At 38.1% G+C, this 26,769-nt stretch overlaps 1 protein-coding gene across 4 annotated transcripts in view; it reads right to left on the minus strand.

Moving 5' to 3' along the window:
- gabrg2 (gamma-aminobutyric acid type A receptor subunit gamma2) overlaps window positions 1–26,769 on the minus strand; it is a 101,988-nt gene that overhangs the window by 19,685 nt on the left and 55,534 nt on the right.

The following is a 26,769-nucleotide window of genomic DNA, read 5'->3' on the forward strand; positions in this document are numbered from 1 at the left end:
AACTTTAATTATTATTTAACAAGTCATTTAACATTAACAGTTTATTATGGGCTATCAACTTGTTATAACGGATATTTATTCTAAAGTGTTGTCATTATGGGGTATTGTGTGTAGAATTTTGAGGAAATAAATGAATTTAATCCATTTTGGAATAAGCCTGTAACATAAAACAATGTGGAAAAAATTAAGCACTAATCTGTGCACTTTCCGGTTGCACAGTATATAGATAAAAAAATTTAAAACTCAACTCTTTAACTCTGGGGGAGTTGTAAAATGAGCCTATTTACAAAGAATAAAAAACGGTAATAAAAAGTGCAGGATCATCATCTTACATGATATTGTATAGACCTAATGCAGTACCTCATGTATTCCATAGTAAGTTGTTATCCTGGACACACAAGTGAGGTACATTTTAGTACCCTTCCTTATTTTTCAGCTAATCATGGTCTCATTAAAAGTACCTGCAGTGTTCATACACAAGCCTATTCTTTCTGATGACAGGGCACTTTTCTTATGGACTATTCCCAAACCACTGTGGTCCACACTTTTTCATTTGTATTCATTAAGCCCTACATTAGTCCAAGCCCCTAATCCACAGGATGTCTTTTCACCTTAATTTAGCATACTCAGCAATGTCAGAAAGTCAAAGAACAACACTGTCTGTGTTTACTAATAAGGCATCACCTTTATGGTTCCCAAAACTTACGGTCAGACAACACCAGCTCCAAGTGTTTGATGAGCTTCATTGCAATAGATATTAGTCTGATATGTCTAAAACGCATTGATATCACTTAATAGCAGCGATATATTAAAGCACTGTTCAAAATATTCTGCAGAATCTACAGTAACTTACTGGCAGCAGTTTACCAGTAACTTACTGTAAAGGAATTACAGCAAAAATACTGTATTTAGATTTACAGTACCATTTATCTTTCTGTATTGTCCATCTTTACTTAAATATATACCATCATTTTCACAATGCAGCTTTAAAATACAGCAAAATACTGCATAAATTTACAGTAAAATACTGTTCATATTACAGGTTTTGCCACTAACTTACTGTAATACTGTATTCTAAATAATACTGTAGCAATAATACTGTATTTACATATACAGTACCATTTACCTTGCAGTATGTGTATTAACAGTTTTATATACAGCATATGTATTTGCAGGACAGTAAAATTCAGTTCATATTACAGTTCAGTTTGCCAGTAACTTACTGTGCATCAATTACAGCAATAATACTGTATTTAAATTTACAGCCCCATTTACCTTGCTGTACATGTATTTACAGCATTGTATATCTTTACTGTAAAATATACAGTAATTTTCACATCCAATTTTAAAGTACAGTAACATACTGCACAAGGGTCTAACAGTAAAATTCAGTTCATATTACAGTTCAGTTGGCCAGTAACTTACTGTACATCAATTACAGCAATAATACTGTATTTAAATTTACAGCCCCATATACCTTGCTGTACATCTATTAACAGTATAACAGTATTGTATATGATTACTGCTAAATTTACAGTAATTTTCACATCCAATTTTAAAATACAGTAACATACTGCATAAGTGTCCTACAGTAAAATTCTGCTCACATTACAGATCAGTTCGCCAGGAACTTTTACAGCAATAATACTATATTTGCAATTACAGCACCATTTACCCTGCTGTACATGCATTTACAATATTATATACTGCACATTAATTTACAGTACGGTAAAAATCAGTTTCTATTACAGATCAGTTCTCCAGTAACTTACTGTAAATCAATTACAGTGACATCACTGTATTTTCAGCACCATTTACCATGCTGTTAGTGTATTTACAGTATTGTATATCTTAACTGTAATTTGCAGTATTTTTTACAATGCAACTTAAAATACAAGGCAAGGCAAGTTGATTTATAAAACGCATTTCGTACACAGTGGCAATTCAAAGTGCATAAAGAAGTAGACAAGTACAAATAAAATAGAAACGAATAATATGAAAATGGCGAAGAGAAATTTCCATATTCCGAAACACAGATGTATCATATTTTCTCATTTTACTCTGCGACTTCCCCATTCTGGTGATCACCCCCCCTCTGTAGACTTTTTAGGTACCTATTACCGAAAAATAGGTAACAAACAGATTCGATTTTTCACCTAAAATCTAAAAGTTAAGCTTTACAGCTCTAATTACGTGACCCCCCCCCACCCCAGATTAAATCTAATTGCTCAATCTAAATGTAAGTGACAATGCAGTTTGAATGAAAAGCTCCTGTATATGTCAAATAAAAAAGTTGCATTAAAGGATGAATCAAGATTTTAGATATTATCATAAAGAATCAACAATTATTTAACATTTTAACTTAATGTAAAGGTCTTTGATTTTGTTGAGCTGCTTTGACACAGTCTACATTGTAAAAGCTCTATCTAAATAAAGACAAATTGGATTGAATATATAGACTGTAAATATACGCTGGAATTAAATTAACGTATTGTTTTTTTACAAATTTATGTGAATTAAACAAAAAAACAATTGAGTTGACAATAAAAAAAAATCTATAATGTGTTTCAGCTCATTTTAAATAAGTAGAGTGAAGGTAATTTTTTGGAGTGTAAACAAATCAAATATGAACAAGAATTAAATCACAGCAGAATCTTAATCGTTAAGCATGGAAAAATCCAAAGCACCACAGAATACAGCAAAATGTAATGCATAATACATTGTTGTTTTAGTAAATATGCAAGAGACTCAACTCATGCATACGCAAAACCCACCGCAGCATGAGGCTAAACACGAACAAGCAGTTTCAGACTCTCTCACCAGGTTTGCTTCTTCTGTCAGACCTTTTTTTTTTATATCTGACCAGAGTAAGGTTTTGAACGCTTTGGACCTATAACTTACTCTGCATATTCTCAAACCAGGAGGGAATTTGGGGTAGAGCGACTGGCCCGAAACGACCTGAGCGTGCGCAGTGGAATCTTCAGAGATTTGCTCTCTGTTGCGTAGGAAATATTGCTGCTACTCTCCCTGCAATATTCACACCCACTCTGCTCCACTCATATACTCGGCCACTTACTAATGAATATATACGACATCAATACAAGGATCTCTGGAATCAATATGATAACGTGGAAAGTAGAATTGTGGTACTGTATATCAGTACAAAAGCAGGAGAGACCATTGGAGTGAAGGTTAATGAGCAACATCTGCACCACAGATTGCTACAGCTGAATTTCTTTGAAGGAGACCTCATATGCCTCTTTTTATGAGATGTAAAAGAAATCTCTGATGTTTAAAGAGTGTGTATGTGAAGTTTCAGATTAAAATATCAAACAGATAATGTTTTAAAACTCTTTGAAACTGCCCCTTTTAGGCTTTGATCCTATTGTGCGGATTTGGTGACTGTCGCTTTAAATTTAAATGAGATTGTGCTCTTTTCAAAAGAGGGTGGAGCTACAAATGCCTGTGTGTCAGCATAGTGGCCGATTCACAAACAAGCCTAACATAATATCCTAATAAGGGAGAGATCATCACTAGTGGGCGGGGCTTTCCCCCTCTGATGACACGTACAAAGGGAGAATGTCAATCAAAGCCTTTTTGCAGACCGTTTTTATCAAGTGTGATTATAAAGAAGACAATACAATTCATGTTTTACTATTTAAAGCTGGTTACATTCACAGAATGTTGCCAAACAACTTTGTTTAGGCCCCTTATAAAAGTGATTTTGTTGCGCAATAGGTGCCCTTTGAAATATCTGACCTACATTATCATAAATATTAAGTAACAATTAGCCCAGTGGCTTCCAATCCTGGTCCTTGGAAACCACCTCTCTGCACATATTGTATGTCTGTCTTATCTGGCACCCTCAGTTTAGTTCGTTAAGCTCTCATCCAATGAGCTGACTATTTGATTTGTGCATGTTTAATAAGGGAGACACATGTGCAGAGCGGTGGGTCCTTGGGAAAGGGATTCAACACCACCGACTTAATTAAAAAAAGTATATAATATTAAATTAGACAAATTAATCACAACCATCAACCTCAGTATTCTTTGTATATATATATATATATATATATATTGTTATATTATGTATATCTCAAAATAATTGTAATTACCTTTCCTTGCAAGATATTTGCAAGGAAATATTATATATATATATATATATATATATATATATATATATATATATATATATATATATATATATATATATATATGCTAAGTATTAAGTCTACAATAATAAGCGTTGGTCAGCAGTTTATAACTGCAGCTACTAATGCTCTATTCTTGGCTTACAAACATGTATAATGTGCTTAATAATTGTACTTTCATACTTTGTTATTGATTTATTTTTCATTACTATAAGTATTGCATTATTTACAAACCATTTGTATTTAAGAGTATTTGAGGGTTTTTAGGATCATACAGAATGAGTTAGTAAATGATTAATAAACTATTGAAATCAACGTTTATATGTCTTATTATTCAGGCATATATTAATGGTTACTATGTATGTTAATAAATGCTTTATTAACTCAACGTCATCTACATTTGTGACCTAATCTAAAGTGAGGACTATTCATGCTTTATAAATCCCTTATAAATGACAAATAAAGGCTCAGTTAAATTCTAAACAGGAAAAATGATATTATCCTATTCATTTAAAGATGCACAAATGAAACTGTACTTCAAATGAAAAATAAATCTGTGCAACCTGATCTAAAATAAAATCACTAACATTTCATCTTATTATATTGTTAAATTATTATCTTGTTGTTGTTGTTGTTGTTGCTTTATCCAGTTTTATGTCGTTTTTTGGCACTCCATTATTCAGCAATGTTTAAACATTACAGTAATTTTACTTTTTAGAAAAGATTGCAAAGATTATGGTTCATTTGATTCTGAGCCTTTAAATGTCATTTATAAAGGATTTATAAAGCGTAAATAGTCCTCACTTTAGGTCACAGAACTGCATCAAGTTGACTTAATAAAGCATTTATTAGCATATTAGTTAACTATTAGTATATGCCTGAATAATAAGAAATATAAATGTTGATTTCAATAGTTTATTAATCATTTACTAACTCATTCTGTATGATCCCAAAAACCCTCAACTACTCTTAAATACAAATGGTTTGTAAATGATGCAATACTTAATTTAGTAATGAAAAATAAATCAATAACTAAGCATAAAAATACAATTATTAAGCACATTATATAGGTGCTTAAGTCAAGAATAGAGCATTAGTAGCTGCAGTTATAAACTGCTTACTAACGTTTATTAATGTAGAGTTAATGCTTAACAAATAACAAATTCACTATTTGCTGATGCTTAATAAATGATTTATAGTGTGTAGATGTTATAAAGTGTTACCGAATTATTAGTCCCCTTTGAATATTTTTCTCTTTTTCCAAAATAAAACAAAAGACTTTCTCTAGTAGAAAAAAATATTATCAGACACACTGTGACAATTTCTTTGCTCTGGGAAATATTTAAAAAAAGAAAAATATTCAAAGGGGGAGCTAATAATTCTGACTTCAACTGTACAACCAGCCTGATCTCACGAGAAAACGTAAGTATTTTACGTTTTGCCAGTTTAGTGGCTAATTCGTACGAATTCGTACGAGTTCAGTCGTATGAAATTGTACGATTTTAAAAAGGAGGCGTGGCAACTAACCCCACCCCTAAACCCAACCATCATTGGGGGATGAGCAAATCGTACTAAATTGTACGAATTAGATCGTACGAATTCATACGAATTAGCCACTAAATGAAAAAGTTACGAATTGCTGTGAGATTGTGTTGGTACAACTGTAAAACAATAGTGTTTGTGGCTCATCGTATGTCATTTCAGTGTAAAGTACTCCTATTATTCAGCTATGCCTATGAATATATAGATATTACATGTAGATTTTTATTCTATGGCACCTTCAAAACCTATGCGTATTCATACACCCATTTTTAAAGCCGCAGAGGCAGAATTGTTCCTGAATGTTTTCTTCCTGTTGTTGTTTTTGTCGTTCTGCCTTTTTTTTCCCGAATGAAATATAGATGATGGCACAATGCGGTGGTATCAGTCCTCTGCTCAAATGGTGTGAATGTTCGACTGAAGTAGCTGCATCATCTCTATTGCATTTATTCATTCTCAGCTCAAGAACTTCAAAGAAGCCCAGTGCTTGGATTGTCCCTAATGAGAGCACAGCGCAACACCTCAAAGGCTGAATCTGCCAGGAGATCTCGTCTGACAGTCTGCTTGCCTGTAATGGAACAAATGGTGTAAGTATATAAAAAAAGAGAGATGAGATGCCCGTTTGCCTTTTATCTCGGCGCAGTGGGAACATTCTCAGATTCCTCTTTGAGGGCGGCATTTTTATATCTCTCTTGCTATATGTTGCCGAGATGTATATGCAAATCACAAGCATCCGCGAATAGAAAGCTTGCTAAAAATGGTTCAAATAAACAGCCAGGGAACTCGATGTACACACAAAATGGGCACTGAAACGTGTATGATTATGCATTTGTATGTCTGTATCTAAAACAAGACACTGTTAAATTGGTCGTGTCACATGTATTGCAATACGCATACTGGTGTTATGCAATGTAAAAGAACGTTCCCTTTCATTGGTTCACTTAATACTATTGAAACACCCTGCAGGTCTGATGGTTGTGTGGAACGTACCCACACCTTCACTTCAAATCTCTATTTTTCTGACAGATATAGGTCTAAGATTTTTGAGATTGTTATTGGATCTACAGGGTGGGCCATTTAAGGTGGGATTCACCTTAATAAAATGGGAGTGGTTGGTGATATTAACGTCGTGTTTGTGGCACATTAGTTTATGTGACGGGGAAAACTTTTCAAGATGGGTGGTGACCATGGTGGCCATTTTGATGTCGGCCATCTTGGATCTGACTTTTTTTTTTTTTTTAATAGGAAGAGGGTCATGTGACACATCAAACTTCTTTGGAATTTCACAAGAAAAGCAATGGTGTGCTTGGTGTTAACATAACTTTATTCTTTCATGAGTTATTTACAAGTTTCTGACCACTTATAAAATGTGTTCAATGTGCTGCCCATTGTGTTGGATTGTCAATGCAACCCTCTTCTCCCACTCTTCACACACTGATAGCAACACCGCATGAGAAATGCCAGCACAGGCTTCCAGTATCCGTAGTTTCAGGTGCTGCACATCTTGTATCTTTACACTATTGACTACAAAGTTATTGGGGCCATTCTTCATCAATAGCCGCATTTCCACTGTCAGCCAGTGTGAGCCAGGGCTTTTATCGGGCTGGGCCTATCAGGTTAGTAGCTCACATTGTGTCACGCAAACCCCGCCCCCTGAACGTCCCCCGAATCAAACGTCACACAACCCGCCCACTTCAGCGGGAATCAGGCAGATAAAACACACCATCGCATCATCACGAAACCATTAAAATGAAGACAACCCAAACAAACAAACAACACGTTACTGTACAGCAGGGGTGTCCAAACTTGGTCCTGGAGGGCCGGTGTCCTGGAGAGTTTACCTTCAACCCTAATCAAACACACTTGAAGCAGCTAAGCAAGCTCTTACTAGGTATACTAGAAACTTCCTGGCAGGTGTGTTGAAGCAAGTTGGAGCTAAACTCAGCAGGACACCGGCCCTCCAGGAACGAGTTTGGACACCCCTGTACAGCATTACATTATATGTCTATACCAAGCGGAAACCTCCTGCTCTCCCTCAGGAAGTCAATACGGAAGTAACTAAAACTGCAATTCATCCGAAATTCCGCTAGTCCTGGCCGCTCCTGGCTCCAAAACAGAGCAAATTTCAACTGAGCCCACTGTTAGAATGGCCAATTTTACAGCAGAAAAAAAGGTGTTTACAGCCTGGTACAAAAAAAGATTTTGGTTAATACAGGTAATATTACCCTTCATGACAACTGTGAGGGGGGTGAATTTTTTTATAACTCATCCGTTTCCTTTATATTAAGTTATATTAAGTTTGCATAATTAAGGGAGTGGCCACTTGAGTGACAGCTAGGTCTCGTTGGTCGCCATCACGTCACCTCAGCTGAATCCTGCAGATTAGCCACTGAACTCGGCATATTTATCGTTTTTCTGTGTTGTTTTATGTGGCTTTACACAGTCAACTGCCTTTTGGACTTGCTTCCTACAATTATTAAATGGCATGGCATGCTGAGTGCACTTAATTGTGCTCACAAACCATTCACGTGGCCTCCGTTTCCCATGTGAGTAAACTTATATACTTATATACCATCTCTATACATGCATTTGTTTTATTTAAGATCATTTATCGTTTATATTTATATTTAGAGCTGTAATGCACTCCAGAATCTGACAGATTGATTAGCTGTAGGCTCTAGAACAGTCATCTGAAGCGTTGTCATACAGTGTTCTGCTGGATTTCATCAATAGTATTACATTAACTAACACAGACTCTATCTAAAGTGTTTGGAAGTAATTTGCGTTTTCCTCCTGTTGAAAAACGTCATAAGAACAATGTTTAGTGGCTCAATGTATTACAGCAGTGTTTTTAAAAGTCTAAACACTTTATTGATATAGTGTACAACCAAGCACAAGTGGTCGGAACACAAATGAGTCGCAGGTGATAAAGTATTAAGCGTTTTCCCAAAGTAAAGTTTGTCTGAACCAGGTCCAAGCAAAATGCCAGTAGGTGTCTGTAGCTCCGCTCACTCTCCGCCTTTTTGCCCTTGTTTGGTATCCCGCCGTGGGTGTGTTGTTGTGCAAACAAAATGGCAACGGTTGGCCGCGCCTACTTGTGGCTTCTTTGGCGCTCTTTAGAAACCTATGGGTGACGTCACGGACACTACGTCCATATATTTTACAGTCTATGGTTTATACGCACAAGCCTGTGCATTTTCATTCATTATATTCATTTACTCGCCGACCGACTGTTGGCATCATGCATCGAGTGTTCTCGCCACCAACAGAAGGACGCAGCGCAGTGAGCGCGCCCATCCATAATATAAAACCACAGAAATTCTCCGATAATGACTCGGTATGAAACGTATTTTATAACATTTTTGTTTTGATAGACGTCGTCAAACATTCAGCCCAAATCCTCCAGAGAGACCTAAAACATTAATATTTCCCTAGGCTTTATGACACTTAATAGGTAATTCCCCTTTATTTAAGGATGTTGCATGTTATTCGGTCACTTTAAGTAAAGTGTTCAGTGTTTCAGTACATAAGAGCAAGTAATAAAATATAGCCTATATTTCGTTGCGCTAAGCAGCTATCCGCTAATAAAGCTCTACATTTAAAATGTAATATTTAAATTTTACCATGTCATATAAAAACATAAACACTTGTTTGGGGACACACAACACATTTTGGGTTTGCAGTTTTCACTGATGTGTTTGTAAAGTGGCACTGCGCAGGACTGGATGACAGAAAATAGGTAACCTAGTTTCTGCTTTCACTCACCCCAAAAACTGCTCTGTTTGCACAATTTGATTAATATCATCGCATGGTTTCTGCTACCTTCATTCTTTCGTGGTGGGGCGCCACACCAAAATTCATCCCGCCACGGCTAAATTACAGCTTCTTATTCAAAATATTCGTTCGTTTTTTAAATAGCGGGTTAAAGTCGCACCAAAAAACGTATGAAAAGGTAAGTGAAGAATAACAGGGCAAACTTTTCTGTGACCGTAGTAGTGCATAACCCTTTAAGGTGATGTGCTGACTGTCTGACAGGTGTGTGATACGTGAGACCAGCAAAAACGCACTAAATCACATTTCAGATGCGTTTATTTGAGGATTCGAGGGAGCGCAAGAAAATCTTCACTTGAGCAGCGTATATTTGAGGGCGCGCAAGAAGTTTTGTGCACGAACAGAGGAAATCGGTGCTCAAGCAGAGATTGACATGCTTGTAGACTATTACATGAATGCTATCTCGACTTAATACTGCGCCCATGACATTTGTCAATGAAATAACGCCACATGTAGTGGTAGATCTGTGTAAAATGGCCAACTGAGTCTGCTGCCACTGCTGTAAAAAAATCCTCTGTATCGTATCCAAATAACCTCCTCCGGTGTTTATTGTTTTTAGAAAGGATCTAAAATCTTTTTTTTTTCAGTTAGGACTTGGTAAAACTAATATTAATGGCTTAAAAACGGTTTAATTTATGTATTTTATATACCTACATTGTAATAGCTAGCTTTTGTTTGTTTTCCCTACTGAAAAATCCAGCCTAAACCAGCCTAGGCTGGTTGGCTGGTTTTAGCTGGTCGACCAGGCTGGTTTTAGAGGGGTTTTGGCCATTTCGAGGCTGGTTTCCAGCCATTTCCAGCCAGGTCTTAGCTGGTCAGGCTGGAAAATGACCAGCTAAATCCAGCTAAAACCAGCTTGACCAGCCTGGTTTAAGCTGGACATAGCTGGTTTTGGCTGGGCTCCCAGCCTAGCTAGGCTGGTCAAGGTGGTTTTATTTGGGCATCTCTCAGCCTGACCAGCTAAGACCAGGCTGGAAATGGCTGGAAACCAGCCTGGAAATGGCCAAAACCCTTCTAAAACCAGCCTGGTCGACCAGCTAAAACCAGCCAACCAGCCTAGGCTGGTTTAGGCTGTTTTTTTCAGTAGGGTTATATTGGTTTATTCGGCTAATGGTTTATTTCGGCAGGCCGAAAAAGGCCCCAAAAATCCCCGCTTCGGTCTGATCAGGCTCTGGAAGTGACAGTGGAAACGCGACTGGCCTTGGCTCGCTCGCTTTAGGCACGATAGTGTAAACGCTACTGGATATATGAAACTGCTACATGATGTGTTTCCCTCTTTATGCACTGAAGCTGGCACCTTCCCTGAGTTTTTCCAGCAAGATGGTGCACCACCACATTATGGATGTCAGGTCTGAGCATTCCTAGATAACACTTTCCTGAAAAGTGGATTGGTCGTCGTGGGTCAGTTGAATGGCCCACAAGCTCTCCCGATCTGACCCCCTTAGACTTTTATCTTTGGGGTCATCTGAAGGCAATTGCCTATGGTGTGAAGATACCATAGACTCACCTTTAAGGTGATTAAGTCATATTGCATGCTGCGCTCTATGTACTGAGTGAGGTCATGCATTTTTCCATTATTAGTTGTGGTCAACCAAGGTCTTCTTCTGCGTGTGGCTGCTATGAATTGACAGATGCCTTTTGCATCATTTGAAAGTTTGACAACTTCAGCCAAATGTGTCACATATTAGGTCAGTTAAATCTGGAATAGATCTCATCTCAAGGCATGAGTCGAAGCCTGGAAATATATAGGTTGCACTTTCAGACTGTGGGTCTGATCTGGCAAACATTTGGAAAGGCCAAATGTGAATCTTCTCACTTTGCCTCAAAATATCCAGTCTCCCGTGCAAATATATGGATCCAGTATGTGGGCTAAGTGCTGAGATTCCATTAGGATGCCGCAGCTATGCTTAAGGTGTATGTTGTAGCATTGCTTTTAAAAACACACCATGTTGTTTTCTTGGTGGGGCCATTTATTTGTGTCCTTTTTCATGCATGGGACAAACTTCCCAAGACCTTTTCATCCCACACATGGTCAGAATCCTTAATGGTTTGAGCACCAGTTAGAGTTCTGTCTCCCTCAGTGGTTTAGGTTTTAATATTCCTAATGTTGGTGATTTACAGGGTATATAGATTCAATTAATTCTTCGATTCTGCCTCATTCTGCTGTTATATCCAGCTTAAACGACTCTCTGGATGTATCCACTCATCTTCCGGCTCTGCTGGCTGTCCTAGCAAACAGTTGCAACCAGCTCCACTAAGGTCTTAAGGATTAAGGCATCATCTCTGATCCCTTGGTTTCATCTGAGCCTTCTGAGCCGGTGACACCATTTCAACTCTGATATTTCAACCTTGACATGTTAGTTTACAGATGCTTGAAATGTGACCTTCAAATGACACATTTATACGAAATACCCCCCCCCCCCCCCCCCATTAAATATATTTTATTTTAAACGGTTTTACATAGTGTACCAACAAGACAACACACACAAAGAAAAATAAATAAATAAATAAATTGACGTAGAGTTGATGTAGAGTTGTGTATCGCCATTGGCATAACAGTCTAAACTAAAGATATCCTATAGCAATCGCATACACTGACGAAAGTCTTGTCATCGATCCCATTTGTTAGAGTAACAAATAATAACTTCTAGTTGATCATTTGGAAAAGTGGCAGAAGGTAGATTTTTCCAATCAATCATCTGTTAATCTGCATCCCAATCATCACAGATACTGCAGAAGACCTATTGGAACCCGCATGGACCCAAGATTCTCACAGAAATCAGTCGAGTTTGGTGAAGCAAAAATCAGGGTTTGGAGATGTGGATGACAACATCAACAGCCTGAGGTATCAAGACATTTGTGCTGCCCATTACATTACAAATCACAGGAGAGGGCAAATTCTTCAGTTAGATAGTCATACTTCAGCCTCCACATCAAAGCTCCTGAAAGCAAAGAAGGGCAAGATGCTCCAGGATTGGACAGCCCAGTCACCAGAGATGAACATTATTGAGCATGTCTGGGGTGAGATGGAGGAGGCATTGAAAATGAATCCAAAGAATCTTGATGAACTCTGGAAGTCCTGCATGAAGGATTTCTTTGCCATTCCAGATGACTTTATTAATCAGTGATTTAAGTCATTGCAGAGATGTATGGATGCAGTCCTCCAAGCTCATGGGAGTCAGACACAATATTCATTCTTTCTCCACTGCATCATGACTTTATATTCTATACTGTATAAGTGACACGATTTTTGTCTAAGCAAAGTCAGACCTTACTCTCTTAATTAAGTAACGAAAAATCAAGGCACACTCTCAGAAATAAAGGTATGGAGCTATCACTGGGGTGGTACCTTTTCGAAAGGTACAAATTTGTACCTAAAAGGTCCATATTAATACCTGGAGCGTACATATTAGTACCTAAAAAGTACAAAAGTGTTTCTCTTAAAAAATTTTAGGTACCAATTTATACTTTTGAGGAACCAATAATAAGTACAAACGTGTACCTTTTGAAAAGGTACCACCCCAGTGACTGCTCGCCTACATTTATTTCTGAGAGTGCATGATCATATTTATTTTGGTCAAATATGTGTAATCTAGAGGCCTTTGCCTTTCATATAAGCCACTTCTGATACCAAATGATCAACTAGAAGTCAAGTTATTATTTGTTGATCCTAAATCTTGGATAGGGTGCAAGACTTTTGTCAAGTAGTGTATATAATGTAAAAACCAAGGAACCTAGAACTAAGCCTTGTGGTCCCCACAGTGATGATTCCTCTTTATTAACTGATACAATTCAATAACGTTAATTGCCAAGTATTCTCTTTGCTTTTGTTCCGTCTTAAAATCAGTCACTTTTTTAAAATTCATAACTCTTTTTTTCTTGGTTTCCCTCTTTAATTTGGTGTTGTTTACTTGCATCTTGTTCTCCTTAATACATAATGCAATTGCATCCCTGAAATTAGTTTTCTCTTCACACCTAGACATGACTGTGGTAGTCTTCTTTTTGATTACATTATGCAATCACAAAAGAAGCATTCATGTTCAACATACTAATTATTCGAACGTGGCTAAATTTACAACCACAGGGCCTTTTAGAGAAATTCCGTTGACCTTAAACAACCGATAAACAAACAAAAATATTTTTTTTCTCTGTATTGCATCTAAGCTCCACGGCAGTTACATAACTAGCTCTGTCAAGCTGTGTTACAAAACCTCCAGACACCAAGGAACCTTTTTATTCTCCCTTTTTAACTCATTTAAAGAGGCTTATCTTCACAGAACAATCAGTGCACCGATGAACGAACTAATCCCGGATATGCTAGGAGAGACAAAAATAATAATAATATGCATTTAAAACAGACATAATCTAATTAGGGAAAGGTAGAAAGATAGGCTTTAGTCAGACTCTCTGAAATTCACAAATCGAGGAAACTCTGATCAGTTTAAGCATTTTTTCCCCACTAACAAGATCCTCACGAAGCTCACGTCTGGCTTCTCCAACAAAGAAACAAAGAGGTGTATCTGGCACATAGTCATCACAGAAGGATTACGGGCAAGTCTGCAGTGTTTCAATGTTCTATTACAGAAAAAAAAAAAACGTTCCCACAGTTAAGAAGGTGTCGTTGACGTCATTCAGTGCTGATTGAACCAAACTAATTCACAAGGTTACATACAGTACTTGCTAAATCCATAAAACCCTAATTGTTTTCACATTTTAACATTTTAGAAAGTTTTATAGTGTTTTTTTTAAACATATCTTCAAGTATTTGTTCATGTTTTTGTTTATCTATTTCTTTATTAGATTGTTTGGTCCCACTTTATATTAAGTGTCCTAAACTACTATGTACTTACATCAAAAAATAAATATAATGTACTTACTGTGTTTCTAATGTATTTGAGAACACTTGTGGTGCTTTTGAGTTGGGATAGAGGTTGGGTTATGGACAGGTTTTGTGGTATGGGTAGGTTTAAGGGTGGGTTAAGGTGTAAGGGATGGTTTACAGTGTATTTACAAATGTAATTACAAAAGTTATTTACAGATGTAATTACATACATGTATTTAATCAAGCATAAGTACACCGTAAATACATGTATTTACACAAGTACATTGTAACAAATTATTAAATCCTCTGTAAGTACATATTAGTTAAGGCCACTTAATATTAAGTGGGACCGGTTTTTTTTTTTTTTTTATGCGTCTGACTTAATTTCCTCCACATTCTCTATCATTGACACTGTTATGGATAGACAAATGCAACTGAGGCATATTGTGGATACGTACTCCTGTCTACATTTCTAGAGAGGGTGAAAACCAGGGTGTGTCTGGTTGTATTTTGTCTTTAAAATGAACGCTACGGGGCGGTATGACACTGCTGTTGGCTTCTGTTCCTTTTAGCACTAGCAGCTGACAACTTACCTCCATATGGATGGCTTTTGTAGCGTACGTTGGCGGAGTATGGACACGAAGAGGGGTTGACCGTGACAACCAAGTTCTAGTAATCTAGGCTAATACTATCCATGTTTTTCAGCAGCAGGAACTGGAAGACTAGTCAAGATAGAGGGAAAGATGAATGCAGCAATGTACAGAGACATCCTGAATAAAAACCTGCTTTAGAGTGCTCTTAATCTCAGACTTGGGTGACGGTTCATCTTCCAGCAGGACAATGACGTAAAGCACACCGACAAAATATCAATGGAGTGGCTTCACAACAACTCTGTGAATGTCTTTGAGTGGCCCAGCCAGAGTCCAGACCAAAATCCTATTGAACATCTCTGGAGAGATCTGAAAATTGCTGTACACATACACTTCCCATCCATCCTGATAAAGCTTGAGAACACATATTAATGCTAACAGCTTAAGAATGACGTGGCTTTTAGAACGTTTTGAGAAATGCAGCCCAGAAGTTGTGCCACTTTACCTGCCTCGTTATTTTAAATAGTACAAATATTTTACAGTATTAGCACTTTCTCTGTATTTTGGATCTTAGAAATGTGGGATTGGTGAGAAGGGCCTTCTTTAAAAACCCTAACAAATCTTGCTCACTTTATTTTTATAAGCAGTTCTTGCTATTAAACAATTAACTTTGGGTTTTAATTGATTAGTAGTCGTTAGGTTTGGTTATTAGGTAGGATTAGAGATGTAGAATGCTCAATATGTTCTGTTTAAATACTAATAAACAGCTAATATTCTAATAATATGCAGTTGATAAGTCACTAGTTAATATTGAGAAATAATATCTAAACTAAAGTGTCACCAAAATCTTTATTTAATAAAAAAGTACGTATCCTTTGCATTTCAGAACACTGCATGTTTCCCAGGATATTAAATCCAGCCCTAGAATTAGAAACCCTCACATGGAGATCTGGATGTTTAGCATGGGTCTGATGGTAGTGTGCTTAAAGTATTCAGGGAGGTCACTTCAAGGATGAAAGCCTGTATTATAGATAGAATACACAGCCCGGTGTCATTAAGAACCTGAGTGTAAAAGCATGTTTGAAGAATATCAGATGAAGGCATATAGTGGGCTTTAAAAGATTCATCATTTCTTGAAGAGTGTAACATGAAATTGCTTCAGGTTCATAAAAAATAAGGTACAGGAATTGGAATAAAGAGCCACCTGCAATTCATAAAAACTTCTGAAGGGTTTGACTCCTGACAACTCTAGAATTTTAAAAACAAGAGTGTCCTGCCTAATAGTGAAATATGTAGGTGCATGAATCATGATTTTGGGCAGCAGGGTCACGAAACACCAAAACACATTTTTTGAGCTGTTGACAGTCGTATATGTTTCCCACACTGCTAAAAACACTATTAGGACACCTATATTTCACTGAAAAGTGTAAATTGGTTGTTTTTGCGTTATTTCAAGCAAATTCGTACTTCCGGTTTGAAATAAATTTTTGAAGCTGCGTCACGGTCATGACATAATAGCGTGTATTCCAGCGTGCAGACTGGACGTCTGTGCCAGAGTGAGTCTTATTACGTCTTACAGTGTGATGCATTAATGCATGAGTAAGGCTTGGTTCAAACCAATCAGCACGCTCTATTGTGCAACTTCATTAATATTCATTAGTCACAGTGTTTAGATGACAGAGACGCCATGTTGTGTTGGCAAAACAAGCGTGAAGTGTTGCTTTTATAGTTGGCTGCAGTAAAGTTTTGTTTTCATTTTCTCTCTGTGAGAGCGCAGCTGGAGTCACGCGTGGATTAACAGTGTACGCGACGCTCGACAACAATAACTTAACTTACGTGTCTAAGGAGGAACATTTGTTTACCTGAGAGCTGTTCTCATCTGCAAACGCTGAGATCCGGATTCACTTTAGTCTCTTCTTAATAAAGACGCGGCTCTAGTTGCTGGTGATTGTCCTGTCTCTACAGATTTGGTAGGTGAGCGACCAGTGCTCTTTGTTTATTCAGTTTGTTCGTATCGAAACATTGTTAACATGTTAGCACCACAACCAAACTTTAACCTCGTGTAGGATTTTCACCGCATTTTGTGACCGGAATAACACACGCAGCTTTCTGACACTACCTGCTGTGTGCATCTAAGTTTCAAGGAAATGCGGAGGTTTTTTTTCTCTCATTCGCCGTGCGGTATCAAACATTACATGAAAAATACACGCTTAGAGCAGTTCCTCGAATCAAATATCTCATTTGTCGCGAGGTACATGAATGAATTCCCTGAATGAAAGAGCCAAACTGCAGTTAAAGTCCACCATTTAATAATTAAGCAAATAATTCAACTACAGATGTCCATGTAAACACTTTCACTTTCTCCCGTGTGTTTGTGCGTGCGTGTGTGTGTGTGTGTGTGTGTTTTGACTGAAACTCGCGCATGCCCAAATAGACACTCCTACACCATCCCACTTTAGTTCCTCCGACACTCCCCCCTAAACGGAGCTGACCACACCCACTTTTCTGACTTTTTCCAAAGTAGAGGTGTGAAAACACCCTGCTGAAACGGAGTTTCATGGCCCTTTAAGGTACTGAGTTACTTAATAATGACTGAAGGAAAGCCCTTAAACCCTCATGGATTCCTTTGTCTTTTTGATTTTTGTAAGTGTGCTCACTGAAAATGCAAAGAAATGTTGGAAAAAAATTGTATTTATACTTCATCATTATTTCCTCTATTTTACACTGGGTTCAAAAAGACACAAGAATTATTAAAAGGATCCAATTCTGGCCATTCATCAAGATGAAAATAAGTGCGTGTGTCTCCATATTGTGTTTTCTAAGTTTCAGGTAAATATACCCATCACTTCATTTATTATACCCAGTTGAAATTGTAAAGTTTTGGGTCAGATGGAATTGTAGCTGTTTTGTGCCTGTGCTTTTCAAAGAAAAATGAGCTGGTTATTCCCACCCACACTAGGGATATTTCTCTTCAGAGAAGGATAACCAGGGTCGGAAGTCAGGATAAAATAGAAATATGACAGACAGAACTCAGACATGATGAAGCAGAGACCAACAGTCACAAATACCATAGTAAGAGGAATGAGTATGTTACTGTATAGAGATCCTATATACACTCTCAGAAATAAAGGTACAAAATTTATACCTTTTAAACAATAATGTAGTTAAGGTGTTTATGTGAAGTGCTTTAAAATTTATATAACATATTTATACCTTTCAGGTCCACTTTTGTACCGTAAATGTTCATATTTATAGCTAAAACATACAATTGTGTACTTTATAGTACCTTTAAGGTACAAACGTATACCCTGCAGCTACAAAAAAGGTTATTTTAACCTATGTTAACCTACCAATGTGTAGGTTAATATAGTGTAGGGTGTAGGGCTGTACCAATGTGCTCCTGTAAGGTACAAAAGAGTAATTATTGAAAAGGTACCACCCCAGTGACAGCTTTTGAACCTTTATTTCTATGAGTTTAGCTTAGTTTTGTACAATTAAACCTGGATTAACATCAACAAACCAAAACTCCTGTTTTTTGATTGAAGCATCCTTGTTTATACTTGTGCACACTTTGCAGATAATCATGTAGCTCAAAATTGTTCAAAATGCTATGAAAAAATACAAAGGTGCCACTACTTAATACCACATACTGCTTCTTGAAGTTCTATCACTGAAATTGGAACCAATCTTTTGATCCCTGTTTCTTTGCAAATCCTGTCTCGTAGACATGATTATACACATTACTACAGAGACATGTTAATACATGCCAGGGAACATCAGTGTCTCTATGTCATGCTGCGGTGGGCCTCAAAATCACTATGAGGCACACCCATAACACACCCATAACTTATTAAGAGAATAAGCACAACCCTGTTAGACCATGCGCTGGGGCGCAGAGCGTATTTTTCCGTCCATAAATAGCAAAAGTGAATTCAGACACTTCCTTAATGTTTTTGTGCCAGACTTTGTGCCTAGATCGTTAAAATAGTGTTTGACCTTTGTTAAATGTATAGTTCACCAAAAAATAAAACTGTCACAATTTTCTCACACTATACTAGTTTTAAGCCTTTGAGTTTCTGTTGAACACAAAAGATATTTTGAAGAAAGTTGGATGTCCGTAACCATTGGCTTCCATAGTATTTGTTTTGCCTTCTATTGAAGTCAATGGGACGAGTAGGTAGTGCTGTCGCCTCACATCAATAAGGTTGCTGGTTCGAGCCTCGGCTGGGTCAGTTGGCGTTTCTGTGTGGAGTTTGCATGTTCTCTCTGCGTTTGCGTGGGTTTCCTCCCGGCGCTCTGGTTTCCCCCACTAGTCCAAAGACATGCGGTACAGGTGATTTGGGTAGGCTAACTTGTCCATAGTGTATGAGTGTGAATGAGTGTGTGTGGTTGTTTCCCAGAGATGGGTTGCAGCTGGAAGGGTATCCGCTGCATAAGAATTTGCTGGATAAATTGGCGGTTCATTCTGCCGTGGCGACCCCAGATTAATAAAGGGACTAAGCCGAAAAGAGATTTTATGAATGAATGAAGTCAATGGTTTTAGCTTGATGTATTATTTTGTGTTCAACAGAATAACTCATAAAACCAAATAGAGGGTGAGGAATTGTAATGTTTGAGTGAACTATCCCTTTAAACACTACACTGTGTTTTTAGCCGTCAGACTCATAAAAGTATTTACGCTAGTATTGCTATCCTCGGATATCAGCTTGGCTCTATGATGCAAACTGAAAAATGTTGTTCACAAATGTATTGAAATCAATTCATCTGCATCATTCAGAAAAAGCAAAGAGCCTAAAATAACTTAATACACTTCCAGCACTGCCATGGATTAGAACTTCGGAAGTGGTGGATGACTGTAAATGGGGAAGGAAGTTGATGTGCTCGAGGGCATTAGAGAATCAAGTCAAATCACACAGAGCAGTGCACACAGACCATAGCGAGACAGTGCGGCACAGCATCAGGTCACCCTATGAATAGCTCCACTCAGACAAAAAAGGAAGTGCACATTTTTCTGTGCTTACTAGTCTGCAACTAGTCTGCGGTAAGTTACCAATGCACGAATTTCCAATGTAAACTCAAAACGCTCATGAAGAACCTCAATCCAAAAGAACATAGATGCCACACTGCATGTATGCCTCTATGTTAAGCTGCTTTCACACAATCTACATTGTAAAAGCGCTATAGAAACAAACATGAATTGAATGGAATTGAAGTATAAATGTGACCCTGGACCATAAAACCATTCATAAGCATTCATAACATACAACAAGCGGTCTAATAAATCAGGGGTGCTAAAAATTCTGACTTCTACTGTATGTATATTATAGGTGGACATAGACCATTTTTTGAATCTAGATTAATCTCCCTGTAATCTTGAAATTAATCTAGATTAAAATGGCTGCTGAAGGCATTCAGACTATGTATGCTACCCAAATAGTGACTAAGGGTGCGTTCACACCTGTGAATCGATTCAGTTGTTCCGAAACAGAGATTAAAATTGTTACATTGTTGCTCTTTGCTCTTGGAGCGGTTCGCTTTCACACTGCAAAGTTTCTAATCGGACCAAAAGAGCTAAAACAAGTCACGTGTGAGTAAACTCTCCTCACATTGGTCAGGGTTTATTTTGCAGCGTCCCGCTCAGCTGTCAGGAGAGTTGGTGGTTTGGTGGTGATTGACAAGGTGCGCACGCGACATGTCTGAGAAGAGATGTGGTGGGGCGGGGTGAGAAGGGTGTGCGACGATGCCTATTTGAGGACCGGGAGGGAGACGCGAGATTACCGGGAGATCATCACTCGTTTGCGGGCATCCGGAGACTCGCGAAACTTCCCGCCCTACTCATAATTCTATCTTCATATAGCCGTTTACCTATTACATATCCATAAAACACTGTGATATAACTGCGCTCGGATCGCTTTCTCTGTGCAATCGAACCGCTCCAGGGTTCGTTTTAATCGAGCCGAGACACCCTCATTCAGGCGGTCTCGGAGCGATTACTTTGGCGCGGAACAGAGCGCGATTGCCCTGTTCACATATGCCAAACGAACCGCGCTAACTGGGAAAAAGAGACAGGTTCCAAAACAAAAGTGTAGGTGTGAAAGCAACCTAAAAGTAAGTCTTTAAGAATGGGTTTCTCAAGCCAGGTGGCGCATTAGACCAGGGGCTCATCTCCTGTTTCCAAAATGCATCACAAACTGCTTGAGAAACTGATCTACTATGATAATCGGTGATGGGGCAACCAGGGACAACCTTGCTCTCAAATGTGATTTAATGACAAGAGCTGTTTAAAAGAATTATGCTTTCAGTATTTTCTATTTATTTTTATTTTTGGCTTGATAACAGTTTGAAATTATAATAAAAAGGGTGGCAAAAAAAAAAGACGATGTTCCCTGAGGAGCTTCTGTACACATGTTTTGAAGAGGAGCAAAAGTAGAGACTTACACATGGGACTTTGAGAAACACACAAAAATATGTAAAAGTATCTGAACACTGGTAATCGTGTCTTGTATGAGCATAAACAGCTAGGAAAGCAATCAAACGCTTGTCATTATTAAATTTACACCAAGGTTAATCAAACTAACTAAGGAAAATGAGAGATTCATTTGCTGCTCTTCACTAAATTAATTTTAGTAACTTTAATCCGAATGGATGCATATTTAAATTATACAGTGAAGATAAAGTGAATGAGGTTTGTTGATGATGTTGACAGGTATGTCTATAATGGGTTGATTAAATACTTGAGATAAAATCGGTTTTCAGTTTATGAAAATTGCCCAATTTTTTTTAACCACTAAAGATTTCAAGGTTGAATTCAAACCTTCTCAATACATTAGTGACAATCTCAAAGTAATATAACACCAACCTCCTCCAGCCTTCACGTTTTCACACGTTATTCCTGCCATAGCCTCCTTCTCACTGTATTCTGTTGCTCCACCACATTACATTTCTGCTATGTTTTAACCTAAACACTGGTAAATGGAACCGCCTATTACAGTATACGGGCAGCTGTGTGAAATGATTCTGTTTTAGCAAGCTTGTGCATCAGCTGTAGCCACAAGGGCCGAGCCTGATATAGAGCTGTAAGTGTGAGCTTGCTTTCATATAACAGTTTGACAGCACAAGAGTAAATAGACCTCAAACATCCACAAATCTAATTATGTGTAAAACTATTTTCTTCTGTCTCAACTTCAAACCTTGAAACCAGAGTTATCGATTCTACTACATCCCTTTAAAAATAAGAGCCCTTTACTCTTGTTAGTATATAAGAGTATTAGCATTAGTAACGTATTATAAGTAGTGGTGGGTCGTTATCGGGCTCTTATCGGGCGGTAAAATAAATATCGTCGTTAATCTATTCTCAAAGTTGGGTTGGGAGCTGGGTCTGTTCTCCGCAAGCTATGATGACTCTTCAATGCAATCTCACGGCAATTCGTAACTTTGATTTAGTGGCTAATTCGTATGAATTCGTACAATCTAATTCGTACAATTTAGTACAATTTGCCCATCACCCAATGACAGTTGGAGTTAGGGGTGGGGTTAGGTGCCATGCCTCCTTTTTTAAATCGTACATTTTCATACGACTGAACTCGTACGAATTCGTAGGAATTACCCACTAAACTGACAAAACGTAAAATACTTTTTACTTTTCAGCCGTCCGACAAAATAAATGCCCTTCTGAATCAAATCAGCAGGATGCCCTTCTGGATCTTTCACTTACTTCGAAGACACTACTGACTACGCTTACATGGACATCAGTTATCTAGTTTTTTTGCCTTAATAGACAATAATGTAGTTAAGGTGTTTATGTGAAGTGCTTTAATGTAAGAGCTTCCTGTAATTTCGGGTGACTTTAACTGCAGTTCAGCAGTTCCACTTTCACTCATGAACATTTCATTCATGCCCATGTGACAAACTGGGGTATTCGACACAAAGGACTGGTGAGAGTGTTGTGGAATTTAATAACGCACGCAAACTGGAAAGAAACAAACCCTATGACAACATTTCAATGGTGTCATGGAAAGGGTAGAGCGGGGCGGTGGGATTGGGTGTGGATCGGGGGGTTGTTGTGGAACTGGAAGTGAAGAGGCATCGCCCTGAACACTGAAACGGGTAAACTTTGAAGCGATCATGCGTATTAATGAAGTTGCACCTCATTCACAATAGACCGCGCCGATTGGTTCGAACCAAGTCTTTCTCACGAATTAATGATGAAACTCAAAGACTTCACGTTGCACTTGCCAGCCCAGACATCCAGGCTCCACGCTGAAATTTACACAAGGATCTCATGGCCGTGACGTAACTTTAAAATGTCTTTACAACCGGAGGAACGAATTTGCTCGAAATAATGCAAAAACAACCAATTTTAACTTTTTAGTGACATAAATTTGTATACATGACTGTCAACATTTAAAAAAAATAAAAATAAAAGTGTTTTGGTGTTTCGTGACCCTTTAATATGTAAATCTCTCGCGCTCAATGCTTCATCTGCATCTGGTGTGAATAGGAAAAGGAATAGTTCACCCAAAACCAAAATTCTGTCATCATTTACTCAGCCTTTACTTGTTTCAAATCGGTTTGACTTTCTTTTTTTCTTTTAAACCCAAATTTAAAAAACTGACCTCAATAGTATTTGTTTTTCCTACTGTGGAAGTCAAAGGTTTCAAAATACATTGATGGTAAGTGGTTGCAAACAATTTATATGGGCTTGAATGTAAACAAAGAAATTGAGTTGAACATTAATATTTTTTCAGTGTATCTTCTTTAGTGTTTACCAGAAAAAAGAAACTCATAAAGGTTTGGAACCACAGAGTAAACAATGAGTACATTTTTATTTTTGAGTAAACTATCCCATTATAGAGACCTTCGGCTCCTCGTTGATGGTTGAGTAGCAGCAAAGTGCTTGCATTGCCTTTGAAATGCCAGATGATGTGTGGCTGCTGAACCAATTTCTAATGAAAAAACAGCAAAACTAATGTACCCAGCAATGAGCACTAGCGAAAACACCTACACCTGCTCCACATGATGGGCGCAGTGAATGCATTGATGGACATGCTAGGGGTTTGAATCACACATCAGAGGAAGAGGAGGCTAAAGGCCGGGACAAACCACATGCCAAGGTGGTAAAAGAGTTCCCTCAATGTTTTGTTGAGTTAGAAAACACTGAATATATTTTTTCTTATTTGAATATTTCCCAAATGATGTTTAGCAGAGCAAGGAAATGTTCACAGTATGTCTAAAAATATTTTTTTCTTCTGGAGAAAGTTTTATTTCAGCTAGAATAAAAGCAGTTTTAAATTTTTTAAACCATTTTAAAGACCAAATTATTAGCCCCTTTAAGCTATATATTTTTTCACCAGTTCAGAAGGAACGGTCATTCTAGCCGTCAAGGTATTTCGGCGGTCGCTCATACACTTCGTATTACGGTAGAGCACTAAACAGCAAGCTGACAGGTAAAAAGACGAGTTCAAAAACTACATTGAACAGGCTAACGTTGGCATTAGACGATTCTTTTTTTATTCAGCTTCACCGTCGCCTTAAGGCTAGATTGTGAAGAGAAGTGGCGAAACAAATCTCGCAGAGCCTTCATCTTAATTTCGATATTGCCAAATACCCGTCATAAATTTGAATTTATTATAGTTTAATTTGTTAAGACTTCTTTTCATTGGTGTGTTGGCCAATTTAAAGGCTAAGTGTATGTACCCAGGCCTATTTAGAGTGCTGAGATGTTACGATGTTACAGAGGATTTATTTTATTTCTGTTTCACCTTCCAAGTGACCTATGGCCTACGTTTGTTACTAATAAATTATGTTAAAACTTATAGATGATTCGTTCTTGAAAAAAAGGCAAAAGAGCTGTGTGGATGTTAGGCTTGGGCGGTATCCAAATTTTGATACCGTCAAACCGCCTCCATATTTTACCCCGGTTTCCGGTATTACCGGCGTAATAAAAAAATTATGACGTAAGGCTCAGACAGCGTCACCAAACTGTTGGCTTGAGCCTAAACCATTCAGAAACTGAATACCTTATATGCGACCTTAGGCTCGCGGTCAGAGAGAGAGAGAGAGAGAGAGAGAGAGAGAGAGAGAGAGAGCAAGCGCCAAGCGACGCAAAGCACCTCTCTCTCTTTCTCTCTCTCTCTCTCTCTCTCTCTCTCTCTCTCGCACACACACACACACACACACACACATACACACACACACACACACACACACATCTCTCCCGCGATTTATTCAGAAATTTACTCCCACACCATAAGAAATCTGGCCGGCTCCCGCGGTAGTGCAGCGGGAATGCAGAGCTGTAATCGGGACATAAACATTATACCCGATAGGTCCCGAGTCCGACAGGTACATTTTGATTGACAGCTTTATAAAGCCCGAACCCATTTACAGCCCGACATTATTCAAATGTGCTCATGCACACAGCTCTATTGCATTTTTTCAAGAATGAGTCATTTATATGTTTTAACATCATTTATTCGTAACAAACGTAGACTATAGGCCACTTGAAAGTTGGAACAAAGAAATAGCTAAAGTAAGTCCTCTGTAACATCGTAACATATCAGCACTCTTTAGGTCTAGGTACATGCACTTAGCCTTTAAATTAGCCTACACACAAATGAAAAAAAATCTTTCTTAACAAATCAAATTAAAATAAACTCTAAATGATGACGGGTATTTTGGCAATAACGAAATTAAGATAAAGGCTCTGCAAGATGTGTTTCTCCACTTCTCTTCACAATCTGGCATTAAGGCGGCGGTGAAGCTGAATATTAAAAGAATAATGCCACCATTAGCCTGTATACTCTGTCTACATTATGATTATATGGTTTAATTAATATTTATTTATAATTTAAAAACCCTTTACTCACCAAGATTAGGCTACGTGTGTTTGTGGAGGAACATTATTAAATCCACTGGTTTTAGCGCAGTCCTGCGCTCACGTGGTCCAGCAGCTGAACACCCTTTCCTGCGGCTACAGGCCGAGATGCAGAGTTCTGATCTGGCTGATTTTGCAAGTTTTGGGTTGGATTGTTTGTTCATCTTCTACCAGTCAGGAACATCCATTTAATTTTCCATGACTGTAGTTTCATTGTAGCGAGAGGCCTCGTCTTTTTACCTGTCAGCTTGCGGTTTAGGGCTCTACCGTAATACGCAGTGTATGAGCGACCGCGAAATACCTGCGGCTGGAATAACCGCTCCTTATGAGCTAGTGACTGACTTGACCGCCGTAATAATTCGCTTTTTTTACTACTTCATCATCATTTGTTTCACCTTTGCAGGGATGGATTTTAATGCAGGTATTTGGATTTTTTCGGGTCTCGCCGGGTTCGGGCAAAGATCTTCAGCTCTAATGCAGACCTCTCGTTCATATTAAACATGTCTCCCTTCTGTTCAGTCGAAACTGCCAAACTGCAGAACACTTTGAAGCGCGACACGTCACGTCACGTCACCTCTCCCTCTCCCCCTCCCTCTCCCTCTTCCTCTCTCTCTCTCCTCCACACTGTCCCGTGATGACAACCACACATACGTTTTTGTAGGCATTAAATAAAGGATATTTAATATTTTATGACGGTATAACGGTATTGAAACTGACACCGTTGCTTTTTTTAGATCCCGCGGTATACCATAATACCGTAATACCGCCCAAGCCTAGTGGATGTGCACATTTGAATAATGTCGGGCTGGTAACTGGTTCTGGCTTTTATAAAGCTGTCAATCAAAATGTACCTGTCGGTCTCGGGCCGAATTCTGTCGGGCTCGGGCCCCATGGGCCTAATTTTTATGGCCTGATTATAGCTCTAGTTAGAGTTACATATAGGTTGATTATATGTGTTTG

The sequence above is a fragment of the Danio rerio genome, chromosome 21, assembly GCF_049306965.1.
Source record: "Danio rerio strain Tuebingen ecotype United States chromosome 21, GRCz12tu, whole genome shotgun sequence".
NCBI classification, from domain to species: domain Eukaryota; kingdom Metazoa; phylum Chordata; class Actinopteri; order Cypriniformes; family Danionidae; genus Danio; species Danio rerio.